Source organism: Glandiceps talaboti, chromosome 22, assembly GCF_964340395.1.
Source record: "Glandiceps talaboti chromosome 22, keGlaTala1.1, whole genome shotgun sequence".
Lineage (NCBI taxonomy): Eukaryota > Metazoa > Hemichordata > Enteropneusta > Spengelidae > Glandiceps > Glandiceps talaboti.
Window position 1 is genome coordinate 17180275 of NC_135570.1, and position 23551 is coordinate 17203825.

A 23551-nucleotide genomic window follows, 5' to 3' on the forward strand; every position below is an offset into this window, starting at 1 on the left:
GCCTCCATCTGAAGGGGTTGCTATTACATTGGCCTCCAACTGAAGGGGCTGTTATTACATTGGCCTCCATCTGAAGGGGTTGCTATTACATTGGCCTCCAACTGAAGGGGCTGTTATTACATTGGCCTCCATCTGAAGGGGCTGCTATTACATTGGCCTCCATCTGAAGGGGCTGCTATTACATTGGCCTCCATCTGAAGGGGTTGCTATTACATTGGCCTCCATCTGAAGGGGCTGCTATTACATTGGCCTCCATCTGAAGGGGTTGCTATTACATTGGCCTCCATCTGAAGGGGTTGCTATTACATTGGCCTCCATCTGAAGGGGTTGCTATTACACTGGCCTCCATCTGAAGGGGTTGCTATTACATTGGCCTCCATCTGAAGGGGTTGCTATTACATCGGCCTCCATCTGAAGGGGCTGCTATTACATTGGCCTCCATCTGAAGGGGTTGCTATTACATTGGCCTCCATCTGAAGGGGTTGCTATTACATTGGCCTCCATCTGAAGGGGTTGCTATTACATTGGCCTCCATCTGAAGGGGTTGCTATTACATTGGCCTCCATCTGAAGGGGTTGTTATTACATTGGCCTCCATCTGAAGGGGCTGTTATTACATCGGCCTCCAACTGAAGGGGTTGCTATTACATTGGCCTCCATCTGAAGGGGTTGCTATTACATTGGCCTCCATCTGAAGGGGTTGCTATTACATTGGCCTCCAACTGAAGGGGTTGCTATTACATTGGCCTCCATCTGAAGGGGCTGCTATTACATCGGCCTCCAACTGAAGGGGTTGCTATTACATTGGCCTCCATCTGAAGGGGTTGCTATTACATTGGCCTCCATCTGAAGGGGTTGCTATTACATTGGCCTCCAACTGAAGGGGTTGCTATTACATTGGCCTCCATCTGAAGGGGCTGCTATTACATCGGCCTCCAACTGAAGGGGCTGCTATTACATCGGCCTCCAACTGAAGGGGCTGCTATTACATTGGCCTCCATCTGAAGGGGTTGCTATTACATTGGCCTCCATCTGAAGGGGCTGCTATTACATTGGCCTCCATCTGAAGGGGTTGCTATTACATTGGCCTCCATCTGAAGGGGCTGTTATTACATTGGCCTCCATCTGAAGGGGCTGCTATTACATTGGCCTCCATCTGAAGGGGTTGCTATTACATTGGCCTCCAACTGAAGGGGCTGTTATTACATTGGCCTCCATCTGAAGGGGCTGCTATTACATTGGCCTCCAAGTGAAGGGGTTGCTATTACATTGGCCTCCATCTGAAGGGGTTGCTATTACATTGGCCTCCATCTGAAGGGGCTGCTATTACATTGGCCTCCATCTGAAGGGGTTGCTATTACATTGGCCTCCATCTGAAGGGGTTGCTATTACATTGGCCTCCATCTGAAGGGGTTGCTATTACATTGGCCTCCATCTGAAGGGGTTGCTATTACATTGGCCTCCATCTGAAGGGGTTGCTATTACATCGGCCTCCATCTGAAGGGGCTGCTATTACATTGGCCTCCATCTGAAGGGGTTGCTATTACATTGGCCTCCATCTGAAGGGGTTGCTATTACATTGGCCTCCATCTGAAGGGGTTGCTATTACATTGGCCTCCATCTGAAGGGGTTGCTATTACATTGGCCTCCATCTGAAGGGGTTGTTATTACATTGGCCTCCATCTGAAGGGGCTGTTATTACATCGGCCTCCAACTGAAGGGGTTGCTATTACATTGGCCTCCATCTGAAGGGGTTGCTATTACATTGGCCTCCATCTGAAGGGGTTGCTATTACATTGGCCTCCAACTGAAGGGGTTGCTATTACATTGGCCTCCATCTGAAGGGGCTGCTATTACATTGGCCTCCAACTGAAGGGGCTGCTATTACATCGGCCTCCAACTGAAGGGGCTGCTATTACATTGGCCTCCATCTGAAGGGGCTGCTATTACATTGGCCTCCATCTGAAGGGGTTGCTATTACATTGGCCTCCATCTGAAGGGGCTGTTATTACATTGGCCTCCATCTGAAGGGGCTGTTATTACATTGGCCTCCATCTGAAGGGGCTGCTATTACATCGGCCTCCATCTGAAGGGGCTGCTATTACATTGGCCTCCAACTGAAGGGGTTGCTATTGCATTGGCCTCCATCTGAAGGGGTTGCTATTACATCGGCCTCCATCTGAAGGGGTTGCTATTACATTGGCCTCCATCTGAAGGGGTTGCTATTACATCGGCCTCCATCTGAAGGGGTTGCTATTACATTGGCCTCCATCTGAAGGGGTTGCTATTACATCGGCCTCCATCTGAAGGGGTTGCTATTACATCGGCCTCCATCTGAAGGGGCTGCTATTACATCGGCCTCCAACTGAAGGGGTTGCTATTACATTGGCCTCCATCTGAAGGGGTTGCTATTACATTGGCCTCCAACTGAAGGGGTTGCTATTACATTGGCCTCCAACTGAAGGGGCTGTTATTACATTGGCCTCCATCTGAAGGGGCTGCTATTACATTGGCCTCCATCTGAAGGGGTTGCTATTACATTGGCCTCCATCTGAAGGGGTTGCTATTACATTGGCCTCCATCTGAAGGGGTTGCTATTACATTGGCCTCCATCTGAAGGGGTTGCTATTACATTGGCCTCCATCTGAAGGGGTTGCTATTACATTGGCCTCCAACTGAAGGGGTTGCTATTACATTGGCCTCCAACTGAAGGGGTTGCTATTACATTGGCCTCCATCTGAAGGGGCTGTTATTACATTGGCCTCCAACTGAAGGGGCTGTTATTACATTGGCCTCCATCTGAAGGGGCTGCTATTACATTGGCCTCCATCTGAAGGGGCTGCTATTACATTGGCCTCCATCTGAAGGGGTTGCTATTACATTGGCCTCCATCTGAAGGGGCTGCTATTACATTGGCCTCCATCTGAAGGGGTTGCTATTACGTTGGCCTCCACCTGAAGGGGTTGCTATTACATTGGCCTCCATCTGAAGGGGCTGTTATTACATTGGCCTCCATCTGAAGGGGCTGCTATTACATTGGCCTCCATCTGAAGGGGTTGCTATTACATTGGCCTCCATCTGCATGTGTCAATCCATCAGTAATACATCATGTCATTTCTCAGACATGCAATATGCAATTTCATTCAAACCTGGCACACAGTTGGGGTTCACTGATTGGATGAACAACTTTTTGTGCTGATTGAGGGACTTTGAGCAGATGTGGTTTAGAACCACATTGGCATCTACACTAATGTTACACATGAAAAATAAAGGAATTGCTTTGAAAATCCACCCCCCCCCCTGGGGCCTGGTTTGAATTTTTTCATAACCCCCTCCCCCTTCCTTGACTCAAATTATTTTCATAACTCACACCATTTTACAGTCATAACTGGTAATGGTGTACAAACATTGCATAAATTGAAAGAGTGTTCCATTGAGACATCCATACATACACACACACACACACACATACATACATACATACATACATACATACATACATACACACATACATACATACATACATACATACATACACACACATACATACATACATACATACATACATACACACATACATACATACATACATACATACACACACACATACATACATACATACACACACATACATACACACACACACACACACACACATACATACATACATACATACATACATACATACATACATACATACATACATACATACATACATACATACATACATACATACATACATACATACATACATACATACATACATACATACAAAACCAAACTTTTTATTTTGAAATTGAATTTCCTCATAACATGATAGATGTAGCTTATTTCAAAAGGAAGAGGTAACAATGAATGCAGCTCATTCCCAAAGTAGTACCATAGGTAAAATTTGTAATTAGGTGGTATTAGTTGAATCAAAGTTTGAGGGAGCCAAGTATGGGTGAGTATGGGAGATTTTTGAAATTCAAGGAATAAAAGAATGCTTTCTGGTGCTATTTTAACATGTCAACGTAGTAATAATACTACATAAAATTTGAATCAAACTGAAAGGGAGCAGTCTGAGGGTAGGTACGGGGGGGGGGGGGGTCCCTTGAGCCCCTCTAAATTTTTGAAATTCAAGGACTAAAACTAAAATAATACTATCTGGTATTATATTAACATGTCAAGATGATAACAAATTAATATCCTCTCCTGACAACAATTGAAATCCTAATTCAGAATACAAACACTAGAAAAATTCTCAAAGTATTGTTGCATGCCATATAGTCCATTTAAAATTATGAAAACTTACAGTATACTCATATATTCATTTCATGTAAAAGAACGCCGTGTACTAAATTCTGTGCAATGAAAAGTTAGCTACATATTACCATATTCTTTGTTTTCAACATGTATTTGATATTTATCATTCATTCATTCATTCATTTATTCATTCATTCATTCATTCATATATTTATTTATTCATTTATTCATTCATTCATTTATTCATTTATTCATTCATTCATTCATATATTTATTCATTCATTCATTCATTTATTCATTCATTTATTCATTCATTCATTCATTCCTTTATTCATTTATTTATTTATTTATTCATTCATTCATTCATTCATTTATTCATTCATTTATTTATTCATTCATTTATTCATTCATTCATTTATTCATTCATTCATTTATTTATTTATTTATTCATCCATTCATTTATTCATTCATTTATTTATTTATTCATTTATTCATTTATTCATTCATTTATTCATTCATTCATTTATTCATTCATTCATTTATTCATTCATTCATTTATTCATGCATTCATTTATTCGTGCATTCATTTATTTATTTATTTATTCATTCATTCATTTATTCATTTATTCATTTATTTATTTATTCATCCATTCATTCATTCATTTATTTATTCATTTATTCATTCATTTATTCATTCATTCATTTATTCATTTATTCATTCATTTATTTATTCATTCATTTATTCATGCATTCATTTATTCGTGCATTCATTCATTTATTTATTTATTCATTTATTCATTCATTTATTCATGCATTCATTCATTTATTTATTCATTCATTTATTTATTCATTTATTTATTTATTCATTTATTCATTCATTCATTCATTTATTTATTTATTCATTCATTCATTTATTCATTCATTCATTCATATATTTATTCATTCATTCATATATTCATTCATTTATTTATTTATTTATTCATTCATTCATATATTCATTCATTTATTCATTCATTCATTTATTCATTCATTCATTTATTTATTAATTTATTCTTTCATTTATTTATTCATTCATTTATTCATTCATTAATTCATTCATTTATTCATTCATTTATTCATTCATTAATTCATTCATTTATTCATTCATTTATTTATTCATTCATTCATTCATTTATTCATTCATTCATTTATTCATTCATTTATTTATTCATTCATTCATTCATTTATTCATTCATTCATTTATTTATTTATTTATTTATTTATTCATTCATTCATTTATTTATTTATTTATTCATCCATTCCTTTATTCATTCATTCATTTATTTATTCATTCATTCATTTATTCATTCATTCATTCATTCATTCATTCATTCATTCATTCATATATTCATTCATTCATTCATTTATCGGAGTGTCTAGTACCACCGCGGTGGCAGTAGCCGATCCTCACTGGAACGGCTAGTGAGTGCCACCACCCGCGATATTTCTCGTTGCTGAACATTTCCCAACAAATAAATCACACAGAACTCCTCGAACGCTTCCATTCTACCTTATAATACCAAATGCAAACTAATTATTTCATTTCTCGTGCAGCGCACAATCGCTCAAAAAGTCACCGTAACGGCAGCCATTCGGCCGGGCATGCACCGATGTCATGCATACTGACACTTGTGACAACACCACTACAGAGACTGGTTGTGCGCTGCGCGAGAAATTAAATAATAGCCTTCCATTTGGTGTTTTAAGGTAAAATGGAAGCATTTGAAGAGTTCTGTGTGATCTATTTGTTGGGAAATGTTCAGCGACGAGAGATATCGTGGCCCGGGGTATCGTGGGTGGTGGCACTAGCCGTTTCAGTGAGGAATGGCTAGTGCCACCGCGGTGGCAGTAGTCTCTCCAGTGAGGACCGGCTGCTGACACCGGGGTGGTACTAGACTCGGCCTTCATTTATTCATGCATGCATTCATTCATTTATTTATTTATTTATTCATTAATTCATTAATTAATTCATTCATTCATTTATTTATTCATTTATTTATTTATTTATTTATTCATTTATTCATTCATTCATTCATTTATTCATTCATTTATTCATTCATCTATTCATTCATTCATTCATTCATCTATTCATGTATTCATTCATTCATTCATTTATTCATTCATTCATTCATTCATTCATTCATCTATTCATTCATTCATTTATTTATTCATCTATTCATTTATTTATTTATTTATTCATTCATTTATTCATTCATTCATTCATTCATTTATTCATTCATTCATTCATTTATTTATTCATTCATTCACTCATTCATTCATTTATTCCTTCCTTCCTTCCTTCCTTCATTTATTCATTCATTCATTTATTTATTTATTCATCTATTCATTTATTCATTTATGTATTTATTTATTTATTTATTTATGTATTTATTTATTTATTTATTGCATCCCTTTTGTTGCAGCTTAGGAGCAACAGAGACAAAAATAAGATTTATAAAACAAAAATAAAAAAATATGCTTCAAATGTTAGTTGTCAGAAAGTCTAGCCGTTAAACTATGCTATATTATCACAATCTTTTCTGTTTTCAATTGCTTCAATAAGGTATTGGTTGATAAGTTTATCTATTTGTTTACTTATAGACTCAATTGCTTCAATAAGGTATTGGTTGATAAGTTTATCTATTTGATTACTTATAGACTCAATTGCTTCAATAAGGTATTGGTTGATAAGTTTATCTATTTGTTTACTTATAGACTCAATTGCTTCAATAAGGTATTGGTTGATAAGTTTATCTATTTGTTTACTTATAGACTCAATTGCTTCAATAAGGTATTGGTTGATAAGTTTATCTATTTGTTTACTTATAGACTCATTGTAGTGTTTCGTATTATCTCCTATTAATAAACAGGGTAGTTCTTTCCCTTGTTTAACATCTTGATATAAGTTCAACTCTTTATTGTTGAGTAAGTTCTTCTGTTCCTTTCATTAAAATCTGTCGTTGTGTAGAATGGCTTTCACATGTAAAAAGAAAGTGTTCAAGTGTCTCATCAGCTTTTCCTCAACAAGGACATGTTGAATGTCATCCCAGTATCTGGTATGCATAAACTGACTGACACATAATCTACACAGTGATATTCTAGATGAGTTGATCCTATTTGGTCAGACTTTTCCCTCCTGTGTGGCTTCAGCTGTTTATTTCTTTAACCAGGTTATTCCTCACTACTTTATCAATAAATGATTTAATTATTTCATGTAACAGAACTCAATGTAAACTAGTAACGGTTTGATCAATACTGCAATCAATATACTGGCTACTGAAACTTCATGAATATATGTGTGTACATTTTCATAGGGGCTATGTATATGCAATATGCACTGAAATATTCTAACAGAAAAAACACTGTGTTAATAAATAACTTGCATAATTGTGTATATAGGTACTAGGTATGTTCTATACTACAGTGTTAGAGTACATTTTGAGTAGCCCCCCCCCCCCCCTTTCACTCCCCAGTTTTGAGTGACAAGAGTCTGGGTAACCAAGACTAACAATTATACGTTGCATCAAATGTCAATGAAATCAGGTCAGGTGATGGGTACATTCCATGTTTTTTAATTGTGGATTTCCATCGCATCTACCATTTATACTCATTCCTTTTGCATGTAATGTAATAAATAACAAATAGGTTTTGATTTCTACTTACCTACTACACACTCACTCTAACACACATCAAAACGTACATGCTGTGTAATTTTCAATAACAGTGAAATGTTATAAACCAAAACACACCCTTTTATGTGATTGTAATTTTCAATAACGGTGAAATGTTATAAACCAAAACACACCATTTTATGTGATTGTAATTTTCAATAACGGTGAAATGTTATAAACCAAAACACACCCTTTTATGTGATTGTAATTTTCAATAACGGTGAAATTTTATAAACCAAAACACACCATTTTATGTGATTGTAATTTTCAATAACGGTGAAATGTTATAAACCAAAACACACCCTTTTATGTGATTTCCAAGATAACAGCTGAGATTTTAAGTCAACATGTCTTTTGTTCCATACTTTTGATTAAATGTCGTTAGACATTAACCTCAGAGCTGGAGTTAGGTGCGGAACTGTGTCTTTCCCTAAGGTATGTAGCTAAATTATATGTATTACCTATGGAAGCTAAATTAGATAAACTAGATAAACTAGAAACACGGCTAAACTACATGACTTTATTGGAGACATATCGTTCTAAACTTTATAAACTATCCGCTAATAAGACAGACCGTCCTTGGTTTAAAAAGTTTTACAAGGATATATCCGCTAATTATCATGTCTAAATATCGTTCTAAACTTTATAAACTTAATGAACTTTCCGCTAATTAGACAGACCGTCCCTAAACGATATTTAGACGCAATAATTAGCGGATAGTCTATAAAGTTTAGAAGAATATTTAGACGCGATGATTAGCGGATATATTCTTGTAAAACTTTTGTAACCAGCCGACGGTCAGTCTAATTAGCTGATAGTTTATACAATTTATAAAGTTTAGAACGATATTTAGACGCGATAATTAGCGCGTAATGTATAACGTTTAGAACGATATTTGGATGCGATAAAGTTTCTAAAGTTTAAAACGATATTTAGAAAGTTTAGATTTAGATTTAGATTTAGACACTTCTAATTTATCAGTCTAAACTTCTAGCTAAATTTTCTAAATTTAGAAAGTTTAGATTTAGATTTAGACACTTCTAATTTATCAGTCTAAACTTCTAGCTAAATTTTCTAAATTTAGAAAGTTTAGATTTAGATTTAGACACTTCTAATTTAACATTTAACATTTCTATAGCGCCCTTTCTATTTTAAAACAAATATTCAAAAGCGCTGAACAATTACAGTTAAACATTAAAAACATTGGGAAATGAAATAAAATTTAGCTTTCTAAACTTCTAGCTAAATTTTCTAAACTGGCTAAAACACAATTCCGCACCTTAATAGTTGTTGGACGTCCCCACCAAACGTTGACTATATTTGGACACCAAGTTGTTGGACGTCCCCACCAAACGTTGACGATATTCGGACTCCAAGTTGTTGGACGTCCCCACCAAACGTTGACGATATTCGGACTCCAAGTTGTTGGACGTCCCCACCAAACGTTGACGATATTTGGACACCAAGTTCTTGAATGTCCCCACCAAACGTTGACTATATTTGGACACCAAGTTGTTGGATGTCCCCACCAAACGTTGACGATATTCGGACTCCAAGTTGTTGGACGTCCCCACCAAACGTTGACGATATTCGGACTCCAAGTTGTTGGACGTCCCCACCAAACGTTGACGATATTTGGACACCAAGTTCTTGAATGTCCCCACCAAACGTTGACTATATTTGGACACCAAGTTGTTGGACGTCCCCACCAAACGCTGACGATATTCGGACTCCAAGTTGTTGGACGTCCCCACCAAACGTTGACGATATTCGGACTCCAAGTTGTTGGACGTCCCCACCAAACGTTGACGATATTTGGACACCAAGTTCTTGAATGTCCCCACCAAACGTTGACTATATTTGGACACCAAGTTGTTGGATGTCCCCACCAAACGATGATATTTGGACACCACGTTATTGGATGTACCATCAAACGTTGACGATATTTGGACACCACATTATTGGATGTCTCCACCAAACGTTGACCATATTTGGACACCACGTTATTAGATGTCCCATCAAACGTTGACCATATTTGGACACCACGTTATTAGATGTCCCATCAAACGTTGACCATATTTGGACACCACGTTATTAGATGTCCCATCAAACGTTGACGATATTTGGACACCACGTTATTAGATGTCCCATAAAACGTTGACGATATTTGGACACCACGTTATTAGATGTCCCATCAAACGTTGACCATATTTGGACATCACGTCATTAGATGTCCTATCAAACGTTGACCATATTTGGACACCACGTTATTAGATGTCCTATCAAACGTTGACGATATTTGGACACCACGTTATTAGATGTCCTATCAAACGTTGACGATATTTGGACACCATGTCATTAGATGTCCTATCAAACGTTGACGATATTTGGACACCACGTTATTAGATGTCCTATCAAACGTTGACGATATTTGGACACCACGTTATTAGATGTCCTATCAAACGTTGACCATATTTGGACACCACGTTATTAGATGTCCTATCAAACGTTGACCATATTTGGACACCACGTTATTAGATGTCCTATCAAACGTTGATGATATTTGGACACCACGTTATTAGATGTCCTATCAAACGTTGACGATATTTGGACACCACGTTATTAGATGTCCTATCAAACGTTGACGATATTTGGACACCACGTTATTAGATGTCCTATCAAAGGTTGACCATATTTGGACACCACGTCATTAGATGTCCTATCAAACGTTGACGATATTTGGACACCACGTCATTAGATGTCCTATCAAACGTTGACGATATTTGGACACCACGTTATTAGATGTCCTATCAAAGGTTGACCATATTTGGACACCACGTCATTAGATGTCCTATCAAACGTTGACGATATTTGGACACCACGTTATTGGATGTCCTATCAAACGTTGACGATATTTGGACACCATGTCATTAGATGTCCTATCAAACGTTGACGATATTTGGACACCACGTTATTAGATGTCCTATCAAACGTTGACGATATTTGGACACCATGTCATTAGATGTCCTATCAAACGTTGACGATATTTGGACACCACGTTATTAGATGTCCTATCAAACGTTGACGATATTTGGACACCATGTCATTAGATGTCCTATCAAACGTTGACGATATTTGGACACCACGTTATTAGATGTCCTATCAAACGTTGACGATATTTGGACACCATGTCATTAGATGTCCTATCAAACGTTGACGATATTTAGACACCACGTTATTAGATGTCCTATCAAACGTTGACGATATTTGGACACCATGTCATTAGATGTCCTATCAAACGTTGACGATATTTGGACACCATAAAATAACACTAAACTACTATTATGATTTCAAAAAGTTAAACCGATTTATACATTTGAGTAATAGTGTTAATGAACTTACAAGTTTTACAAGGATATATCCGCTAATTATCATGTCTAAATATCGTTCTAAACTTTATAAACTTAATGAACTTTCCGCTAATTAGACAGACCGTCCCTAAACGATATTTAGACGCAATAATTAGCGGATAGTCTATAAAGTTTAGAAGAATATTTAGACGCGATGATTAGCGGATATATTCTTGTAAAACTTTTGTAACCAGCCGACGGTCAGTCTAATTAGCTGATAGTTTATACAATTTATAAAGTTTAGAACGATATTTAGACGCGATAATTAGCGCGTAATGTATAACGTTTAGAACGATATTTGGATGCGATAAAGTTTCTAAAGTTTAAAACGATATTTAGAAAGTTTAGATTTAGATTTAGATTTAGACACTTCTAATTTATCAGTCTAAACTTCTAGCTAAATTTTCTAAATTTAGAAAGTTTAGATTTAGATTTAGACACTTCTAATTTATCAGTCTAAACTTCTAGCTAAATTTTCTAAATTTAGAAAGTTTAGATTTAGATTTAGACACTTCTAATTTAACATTTAACATTTCTATAGCGCCCTTTCTATTTTAAAACAAATATTCAAAAGCGCTGAACAATTACAGTTAAACATTAAAAACATTGGGAAATGAAATAAAATTTAGCTTTCTAAACTTCTAGCTAAATTTTCTAAACTGGCTAAAACACAATTCCGCACCTTAATAGTTGTTGGACGTCCCCACCAAACGTTGACTATATTTGGACACCAAGTTGTTGGACGTCCCCACCAAACGTTGACGATATTCGGACTCCAAGTTGTTGGACGTCCCCACCAAACGTTGACGATATTCGGACTCCAAGTTGTTGGACGTCCCCACCAAACGTTGACGATATTTGGACACCAAGTTCTTGAATGTCCCCACCAAACGTTGACTATATTTGGACACCAAGTTGTTGGATGTCCCCACCAAACGTTGACGATATTCGGACTCCAAGTTGTTGGACGTCCCCACCAAACGTTGACGATATTCGGACTCCAAGTTGTTGGACGTCCCCACCAAACGTTGACGATATTTGGACACCAAGTTCTTGAATGTCCCCACCAAACGTTGACTATATTTGGACACCAAGTTGTTGGACGTCCCCACCAAACGTTGACGATATTCGGACTCCAAGTTGTTGGACGTCCCCACCAAACGTTGACGATATTCGGACTCCAAGTTGTTGGACGTCCCCACCAAACGTTGACGATATTTGGACACCAAGTTCTTGAATGTCCCCACCAAACGTTGACTATATTTGGACACCAAGTTGTTGGATGTCCCCACCAAACGATGATATTTGGACACCACGTTATTGGATGTACCATCAAACGTTGACGATATTTGGACACCACATTATTGGATGTCTCCACCAAACGTTGACCATATTTGGACACCACGTTATTAGATGTCCCATCAAACGTTGACCATATTTGGACACCACGTTATTAGATGTCCCATCAAACGTTGACCATATTTGGACACCACGTTATTAGATGTCCCATCAAACGTTGACGATATTTGGACACCACGTTATTAGATGTCCCATAAAACGTTGACGATATTTGGACACCACGTTATTAGATGTCCCATCAAACGTTGACCATATTTGGACATCACGTCATTAGATGTCCTATCAAACGTTGACCATATTTGGACACCACGTTATTAGATGTCCTATCAAACGTTGACGATATTTGGACACCACGTTATTAGATGTCCTATCAAACGTTGACGATATTTGGACACCATGTCATTAGATGTCCTATCAAACGTTGACGATATTTGGACACCACGTTATTAGATGTCCTATCAAACGTTGACGATATTTGGACACCACGTTATTAGATGTCCTATCAAACGTTGACCATATTTGGACACCACGTTATTAGATGTCCTATCAAACGTTGACCATATTTGGACACCACGTTATTAGATGTCCTATCAAACGTTGATGATATTTGGACACCACGTTATTAGATGTCCTATCAAACGTTGACGATATTTGGACACCACGTTATTAGATGTCCTATCAAACGTTGACGATATTTGGACACCACGTTATTAGATGTCCTATCAAAGGTTGACCATATTTGGACACCACGTCATTAGATGTCCTATCAAACGTTGACGATATTTGGACACCACGTCATTAGATGTCCTATCAAACGTTGACGATATTTGGACACCACGTTATTAGATGTCCTATCAAAGGTTGACCATATTTGGACACCACGTCATTAGATGTCCTATCAAACGTTGACGATATTTGGACACCACGTTATTGGATGTCCTATCAAACGTTGACGATATTTGGACACCATGTCATTAGATGTCCTATCAAACGTTGACGATATTTGGACACCACGTTATTAGATGTCCTATCAAACGTTGACGATATTTGGACACCATGTCATTAGATGTCCTATCAAACGTTGACGATATTTGGACACCACGTTATTAGATGTCCTATCAAACGTTGACGATATTTGGACACCATGTCATTAGATGTCCTATCAAACGTTGACGATATTTGGACACCACGTTATTAGATGTCCTATCAAACGTTGACGATATTTGGACACCATGTCATTAGATGTCCTATCAAACGTTGACGATATTTAGACACCACGTTATTAGATGTCCTATCAAACGTTGACGATATTTGGACACCATGTCATTAGATGTCCTATCAAACGTTGACGATATTTGGACACCATAAAATAACACTAAACTACTATTATGATTTCAAAAAGTTAAACCGATTTATACATTTGAGTAATAGTGTTAATGAACTTACCCATACTGTTGGCAATAAACCCATCCTTAGTTCTCATTAGTTAATGGAATGCATCAATATTTGATAGTTTTGATATGTTTCATCGTAGACTGATAACTCATTAAACAATTTGATTCTGGCTTTATTTATTGAATCGTTGTTGTTGACGAGGGCCTATGATCAAAAACCTGTTCTTATTAATTTATATGTTGGATTATGTCATTTGATAGTGGACGAAGGGTTGGGTACAACTTAATAAATAAATCATTGACAAAGTGGGTTTATAATCAACCACCACGTGATGTGATAGTCATGGTCCATTAGTGACATATTAAATCGACCATTTTATTGGTCATTAGGATCTAACCACACTTTGATCCCCTATTTGTACAGAATAGTTTAGAGTTGGAATAATCCAACATTTACTCAGGTGTCAGTCCTGAGTTAAGTAAGATCCAAGTCAAATCTTGTGTTGATCACAGTTGAAACCAATCAGTTTACCCTGCTATGACTGTGAGGCTGACCGTTCCTACAACGATGGACTAGTAAATAACATTGTTTACATAGTCTTTTGTAACGACCTACAGGTGAGTATTTCAATTTTGAATTCTATTATATATTTAGTAAACAGATATTCTTTCCTTCACAGCCAAACAACAAGAACAGGATAGTGTCATAACAACCTTCCATTATTGATAAGTTGTGACCTTGTACATGTTATAGCTCCAAATACCAATTTGTTATCTATAAATTATAATCATAATGCTATTCCTCATAAATCTATATCCACACCATAACAAAACATAAAATCTGATGGGTATACACACGTCTCTAATAAAAGGGCGAGAGACTGTTTGGTTTCTTGAATTCTTTCTTTTTCATATCTTTTCTTTTGACGATCATGTTTTCTCAAGCCATGATGTAATGTCAACACAGAGAAGTATTTCCCATCCAGGTTACTAATACACCATTTGATTTCGGGGGGGGGGGGGGGGGGGGCTGGAGGATTTCCTACAAAAAAAAACATTTGTCGCCGACCAAAAGCAGGAAAAAAAATTCCTGACCAACTCAAGACATAATTTTTTTCCAGGTTATACCTATGAGCTAAAAAGATTGTGTGGCAAGTGCAGAAACTAGCTAGAAATGTCAAATTTCCAGGTACATGTGTTTCTGGTGCCGTAATCCTGTAATTATTCATAATGATAAAATGATGGTATGGCATGCAACAATATACTTTGAGGATTTTCATGGCGTTAGTTTTCTCATTTCAATTGTGATCAGGAAAGGGTATTGTTATTATCTTGACACTTTAAAATGACACCAGATAGCACAGTGACTCTTTTAGTCCTTAAATTTCAAAAGGTTCTAGGGGCGGGAGGGGGAGCCCCATCCCGTAACCCCCCCCCCCCCCCACACACACACACTGATTCAAAGCTTAACTAGTGTTGTTTCCACCTTGACATGTTAGATAGCATTACAAAGCATTCTTTTAGTTCTTAAATTTCAAAATTTTCTAGGGTACATACCCCACACTGTTCCCTTGTATTTTGATTCAAATTTTACCTCGTATTATTGATTCTAGACAAGTTGCCCCCGTCGACGTCCTTGTGCCCCCACCCCCACCCCGGCCTGCTGTGCTCCCCCCGGTCATTTTACCCCGGCCTGTTGCCCCCGATCATTTTACCCCGGCCTGTAGCCCCCATTATATATATCAACATATAGTCCACATCGTCAAGGTGGATTGATCATGAATGTACATATTAAGAGTGACTTATAGTTCATGAATTGATCTCGCATGCATACTAACTGTCACGGTTCATTCACGGTCCCTCTATCACAGTCCCTATAGAGTGACTCTGGTTCATTCACAGTCCCTCTATCACATTCCCTATAGAGTGACTCTGGTTCATTCACGGTCCCTCTATCACAGTCCCTATAGAGTGACTCTGGTTCATTCACAGTCCCTCTATCACAGTCCCTATAGAGTGACTCTGGTTCATTCACGGACCCTCTATCAAAGTACCTATAGAGGGATTCTGGTTCATTCACGGTCCCTCTATCACAGTCCCTATAGAGTGACTCTGGTTCATTCACGGTCCCTCTATCGCAGTCCCTATAGAGTGACTCTGGTTCATTCACAGTCCCTCTATCACAGTCACTATAGAGGAACTCTGGTTCATTCACGTCACAGTCCCTCTATCAAAGTACCTATAGAGGGACTCTGGTTCATTCACAGTCCCTCTATCACAGTCACTATAGAGTGACTCTTGTTCATTCACGGTCCCTCTATCACAGTCCCTATAGAGTGACTCTTGTTCATTCACTGTTCCTCTATCACATTCCCTATAGAGGGGCTCTGATTCATTCACAGTCCCTCTAGCACATTCCTATAGAAGGACTCTGGTTCATTCATGGTCTCTCTATCACAGTCCCTATAGAGTGACTCTGGTTCATTCACAGTCCCTCTATCACAGTCACTATAGAGGGACTCTGGTTCATTCACGGACCCTCTATCACAGTCCCTATAGAGTGACTCTTGTTCATTCACTGTTCCTCTATCACATTCCCTATAGAGGGGCTCTGATTCATTCACAGTCCCTCTAGCACATTCCTATAGAAGGACTCTGGTTCATTCATGGTCTCTCTATCACAGTCCCTATAGAGTGACTCTGGTTCATTCACAGTCCCTCTATCACAGTCACTATAGAGGGACTCTGGTTCATTCACGGACCCTCTATCAAAGTACCTATAGAGGGACTCTGGTTCATTCACTGTCCCTCTATCACATTCCTATAGAGGGACTCAGGTTCATTCACAGTCGCTCTATCACAGTCCCTATAGAGTGACTCTGATTCATTCACGGTCTCTCTATCACATTCCCTATAGAGTGACTCTGGTTCATTCACGGTCCCTCTATCACAGTCCCTATAGAGTGACTCTGGTTCATTCACAGTCCCTCTATCACAGTCCCTATTGAGTGACACTGGTTCATTCACGGTCCCTCTATCACAGTCCCTATAGAGGGATTCTGGTTTATTCACTGCCCTCTATCACAGTCCCTATAGAGTGACTCTGGTTCATTCACAGTCCCTCTATCACAGTCCCTATAGAGGAACTCTAGTTCATTCACAGTCCCTCTATCACAGTCACTATAGAGGGACTCTGGTTCATTCACAATCCCTCTATCAAAGTACCTATAGAGGGACTCTGGTTCATTCACAATCCCTCTATCACAGTCCCTATAGAGGGACTCTGGTTCATTCATGGTCCCTCTATCACAGTCACTATAGAGTGACTCTGGTTCATTCACGGTCCCTCTATCGCAGTCCCTATAGAGTGACTCTGGTTCATTCACGGATCCTCTATCAAAGTACCTATAGAGGGACTCTGGTTCATTCATGGTCCCTCTATCACAGTCACTATAGAGTGACTCTGGTTCATTCACAGTCCCTCTATCACAGTCACTATAGAGGAACTCTGGTTCATTCACGTCACAGTCCCTCTATCACAGTCACTATAGAGGGACTCTGGTTCATTCACAGTCCCTCTATCAAAGTACCTATAGAGGGACTCTGGTTCATTCACGTCACAGTCCCTCTATCACAGTCACTATAGAGTGACTTTTGTTCATTCACGGTCCCTCTATCACAGTCACTATAGAGGAACTCTGGTTCATTCACGTCACAGTCCCTCTATCACAGTCACTATAGAGGGACTCTGGTTCATTCACAGTCCCTCTATCAAAGTACCTATAGAGGGACTCTGGTTCATTCACGTCACAGTCCCTCTATCACAGTCACTATAGAGTGACTTTTGTTCATTCACGGTCCCTCTATCACAGTCCCTATAGAGTAACTCTTGTTCATTCACTGTTCCTCTATCACATTGCCTATAGAGGGGCTCTGATTCATTCACAGTCCCTCTATCACATTCCCTATAGAGTGACTCTGGTTCATTCACAGTCCCTCTATCACATTCCCTATAGAGTGACTCTGGTTCATTCACAGTCCCTCTATCACATTCCCTATAGAGTGACTCTGGTTCATTCACTGTTCCTCTATCACAGTCCCTATAGAGTGACTCTGGTTCATTCATGGTCCCTCTATCACAGTCCCTATAGAGGGACTCTGGTTCATTCACAGTCCCTCTATCGCAGTCCCTATAGAGTGACTCTGGTTCATTCATGGTCCCTCTATCACAGTCCCTATAGAGGGACTCTGGTTCATTCAAAGGAATATATCATGATTCCTTTAGGTTATTGTGTCTAGTACTGCAACACTGTAGAACTTCAAAGATTGTCCGTCAGTTGGTGAACATTATAGAACAAATTAATTGTAAATTGTCGGCAAAACGGTGTCGTCATTTTTACTCGTGTTAACACCTAAGCCATTGTGGTTTGTATTACTAAGCAAGCCCATTGTATTGCTGACATGTCACATTTCATGCTGATCAAGTTAAAATGCTATATTCTTATCAAACAAAACGATCAACTTTGTTTTAAAGGAACTTTCCTTTAGCCAAGGGACAAGGTGCAGACTGATTTTTGTCAAGCTCTTTATTTTTGAACATATCACTTCCTTCATGTAATGACAACCCAAATTAGCACTATAGACTTTTATACTTCCTTCATGTAATGAAACCCAAATTAGCACTATAGACTTTTACACTTCCTTCATGTAATGACAACCCAAATTAGCACTATAGTCTTTTACACTTCCTTCATGTAATGACAACCCAAATTAGCACTATAGACTTTTACACTTCCTTCATGTAATGACAACCCAAATTAGCACTATAGACTTTTATACTTCCTTCATGTAATGACAACCCAAATTAGCACTATAGACTTTTACACTTCCTTCATGTAATGACAACCCAATAGCACTATAGACTTTTACACTTCCTTCATGTAATGACAACCCAAATTAGCACTATAGACTTTTACACTTCCTTCATGTAATGACAACCCAATAGCACTATAGACTTTTATACTTCCTTCATGTAATGACAACCCAAATTAGCACTATAGACTTTTACACTTCCTTCATATAATGACAACCCAATAGCACTATAGACTTTTATACTTCCTTCATGTAATGACAACCCAATAGCACTATAGACTTTTACACTTCCTTCATGTAATGACAACCCAATAGCACTATAGACTTTTACACTTCCTTCATGTAATGACAACCCAAATTAGCACTATAGACTTTTATACTTCCTTCATATAATGACAACCCAAATAACCACTATAGACTTTTATACTTCCTTCATGTAATGACAACCCAAATTAGCACTATAGACTTTTATACTTCCTTCATGTAATGACAACCCAATAGCACTATAGTCTTTTACACTTCCTTCATGTAATGACAACCCAATAGCACTATAGACTTTTACACTTCCTTCATGTAATGACAACCCAAATTAGCACTATAGACTTTTATACTTCCTTCATGTAATGACAACCCAAATTAGCACTATAGACTTTTACACTTCCTTCATGTAATGACAACCCAATAGCACTATAGACTTTTACACTTCCTTCATATAATGACAACCCAAATTAGCACTATAGACTTTTACACTTCCTTCATGTAATGACAACCCAAATTAGCACTATAGACTTTTATACTTCCTTCATGTAATGACAACCCAATAGCACTATAGACTTTTATACTTCCTTCATGTAATGAAACCCAAATTAGCACTATAGACTTTTACACTTCCTTCATGTAATGACAACCCAAATTAGCACTATAGTCTTTTACACTTCCTTCATGTAATGACAACCCAATAGCACTATAGACTTTTACACTTCCTTCATGTAATGACAACCCAAATTAGCACTATAGACTTTTACACTTTCTTAAGGTAATGACAACCCAAATTAGCACTATAGACTTTTATACTTCCTTCATGTAATGACAACCCAAATTAGCACTATAGACTTTTATACTTCCTTCATGTAATGACAACCCAAATTAGCACTATAGACTTTTACACTTCCTTCATGTAATGACAACCCAAATTAGCACTATAGTCTTTTATACTTCCTTCATGTAATGACAACCCAAATTAGCACTATAGACTTTTACACTTCCTTCATGTAATGACAACCCAATAGCACTATAGACTTTTACACTTCCTTCATGTAATGACAACCCAAATTAGCACTATAGTCTTTTACACTTCCTTCATGTAATGACAACCCAATAGCACTATAGACTTTTACACTTCCTTCATATAATGACAACCCAAATTAGCACTATAGACTTTTACACTTCCTTCATGTAATGACAACCCAAATTAGCACTATAGACTTTTATACTTCCTTCATGTAATGACAACCCAAATTAGCACTATAGACTTTTACACTTCCTTCATGTAATGAAACCCAAATTAGCACTATAGACTTTTATACTTCCTTCATGTAATGACAACCCAAATTAGCACTATAGACTTTTATACTTCCTTCATGTAATGACAACCCAATAGCACTATAGACTTTTACACTTCCTTCATGTAATGACAACCCAAATTAGCACTATAGACTTTTATACTTCCTTCATGTAATGACAACCCAAATTAGCACTATAGACTTTTACACTTCCTTCATGTAATGACAACCCAAATTAGCACTATAGACTTTTATACTTCCTTCATGTAATGACAACCCAATAGCACTATAGACTTTTACACTTCCTTCATGTAATGACAACCCAAATTAGCACTATAGACTTTTACACTTCCTTCATGTAATGACAACCCAAATTAGCACTATAGACTTTTACACTTCCTTCATGTAATGACAACCCAATAGCACTATAGACTTTTACACTTCCTTCATGTAATGGCAACCCAAATTAGCACTATAGACTTTTACACTTCCTTCATGTAATGACAACCCAAATTAGCACTATAGACTTTTACACTTCCTTCATGTAATGACAACCCAAATTAGCACTATAGACTTTTATACTTCCTTCATGTAATGACAACCCAAATTAGCACTATAGACTTTTACACTTCCTTCATGTAATGACAACCCAATAGCACTATAGACTTTTACACTTCCTTCATGTAATGGCAACCCAAATTAGCACTATAGACTTTTACACTTCCTTCATGTAATGACAACCCAAATTAGCACTATAGACTTTTATACTTCCTTCATGTAATGACAACCCAATAGCACTATAGACTTTTACACTTCCTTCATGTAATGACAACCCAATAGCACTATAGACTTTTATACTTCCTTCATGTAATGGCAACCCAAATTAGCACTATAGACTTTTACACTTCCTTCATGTAATGACAACCCAAATTAGCACTATAGACTTTTACACTTCCTTCATGTAATGACAACCCAATAGCACTATAGACTTTTACACTTCCTTCATGTAATGGCAACCCAAATTAGCACTATAGTCTTTTACACTTCCTTCATGTAATGACAACCCAATAGCACTATAGACTTTTACACTTCCTTCATGTAATGGCAACCCAAATTAGCACTATAGTCTTTTACACTTCCTTCATGTAATGACAACCCAAATTAGCACTATAGACTTTTACACTTCCTTCATGTAATGACAACCCAATAGCACTATAGACTTTTACACTTCCTTCATGTAATGACAACCCAATAGCACTATAGTCTTTTACACTTCCTTCATGTAATGACAACCCAATAGCACTATAGACTTTTACACTTCCTTCATGTAATGAAACCCAAATTAGCACTATAGACTTTTACACTTCCTTCATGTAATGACAACCCAAATTAGCACTATAGACTTTTATACTTCCTTCATGTAATGACAACCCAATAGCACTATAGACTTTTACACTTCCTTCATATAATGACAACCCAAATTAGCACTATAGACTTTTACACTTCCTTCATGTAATGAAACCCAAATTAGCACTATAGACTTTTACACTTCCTTCATGTAATGACAACCCAAATTAGCACTATAGACTTTTATACTTCCTTCATGTAATGACAACCCAATAGCACTATAGACTTTTACACTTCCTTCATGTAATGAAACCCAAATTAGCACTATAGACTTTTACACTTCCTTCATGTAATGACAACCCAATAGCACTATAGTCTTTTATACTTCCTTCATGTAATGACAACCCAAATTAGCACTATAGTCTTTTACACTTCCTTCATATAATGACAACCCAATAGCACTATAGACTTTTACACTTCCTTCATGTAATGACAACCCAATAGCACTATAGACTTTTACACTTCCTTCATGTAATGACAACCCAATAGCACTATAGACTTTTACACTTCCTTCATGTAATGACAACCCAATAGCACTATAGTCTTTTACACTTCCTTCATGTAATGACAACCCAAATTAGCACTATAGACTTTTACACTTCCTTCATGTAATGACAACCCAATAGCACTATAGTCTTTTACACTTCCTTCATGTAATGACAACCCAAATTAGCACTATAGACTTTTACACTTCCTTCATGTAATGACAACCCAATAGCACTATAGTCTTTTACACTTCCTTCATGTAATGACAACCCAAATTAGCACTATAGACTTTTACACTTCCTTCATGTAATGACAACCCAATAGCACTATAGTCTTTTACACTTCCTTCATGTAATGACAACCCAAATTAGCACTATAGACTTTTACACTTCCTTCATGTAATGACAACCCAATAGCACTATAGTCTTTTACACTTCCTTCATGTAATGACAACCCAAATTAGCACTATAGTCTTTTACACTTCCTTCATGTAATGAAACCCAAATTAGCACTATAGACTTTTACACTTCCTTCATGTAATGACAACCCAAATTAGCACTATAGACTTTTACACTTCCTTCATGTAATGACAACCCAATAGCACTATAGTCTTTTACACTTCCTTCATGTAATGACAACCCAAATTAGCACTATAGACTTTTACACTTCCTTCATGTAATGACAACCCAAATTAGCACTATAGACTTTTATACTTCCTTCATGTAATGACAACCCAATAGCACTATAGACTTTTACACTTCCTTCATGTAATGACAACCCAATAGCACTATAGACTTTTACACTTCCTTCATGTAATGGCAACCCAATAGCACTATAGTCTTTTACACTTCCTTCATGTAATGACAACCCAAATTAGCACTAAAGTCTTTTACACGATTTGCAGTAAAGTATCCATGGACCATGACATCGAACACAAAATTTCTTTGGAACAAACAGAACAATGAGTCATTTCTAATATCAAATACTTTGTGACATTTAAAAGACGTGATAACTACTGTTGTCAACTTTATATTTGTGACATACTCATCACCCTTAAGATCAACTTGATATAAATGTCCTCAAGGTGTTAATTTTAGTTCTCAATTT

General features: G+C 37.4%; 1 protein-coding gene across 1 annotated transcript in view; it reads left to right on the forward strand.

The window, feature by feature from the left end:
* LOC144452266 (tetraspanin-17-like) overlaps nt 1-23551 on the forward strand; it is a 29275-nt gene that overhangs the window by 4019 nt on the left and 1705 nt on the right. The gene's annotated exons all lie outside the window — the stretch shown is intronic.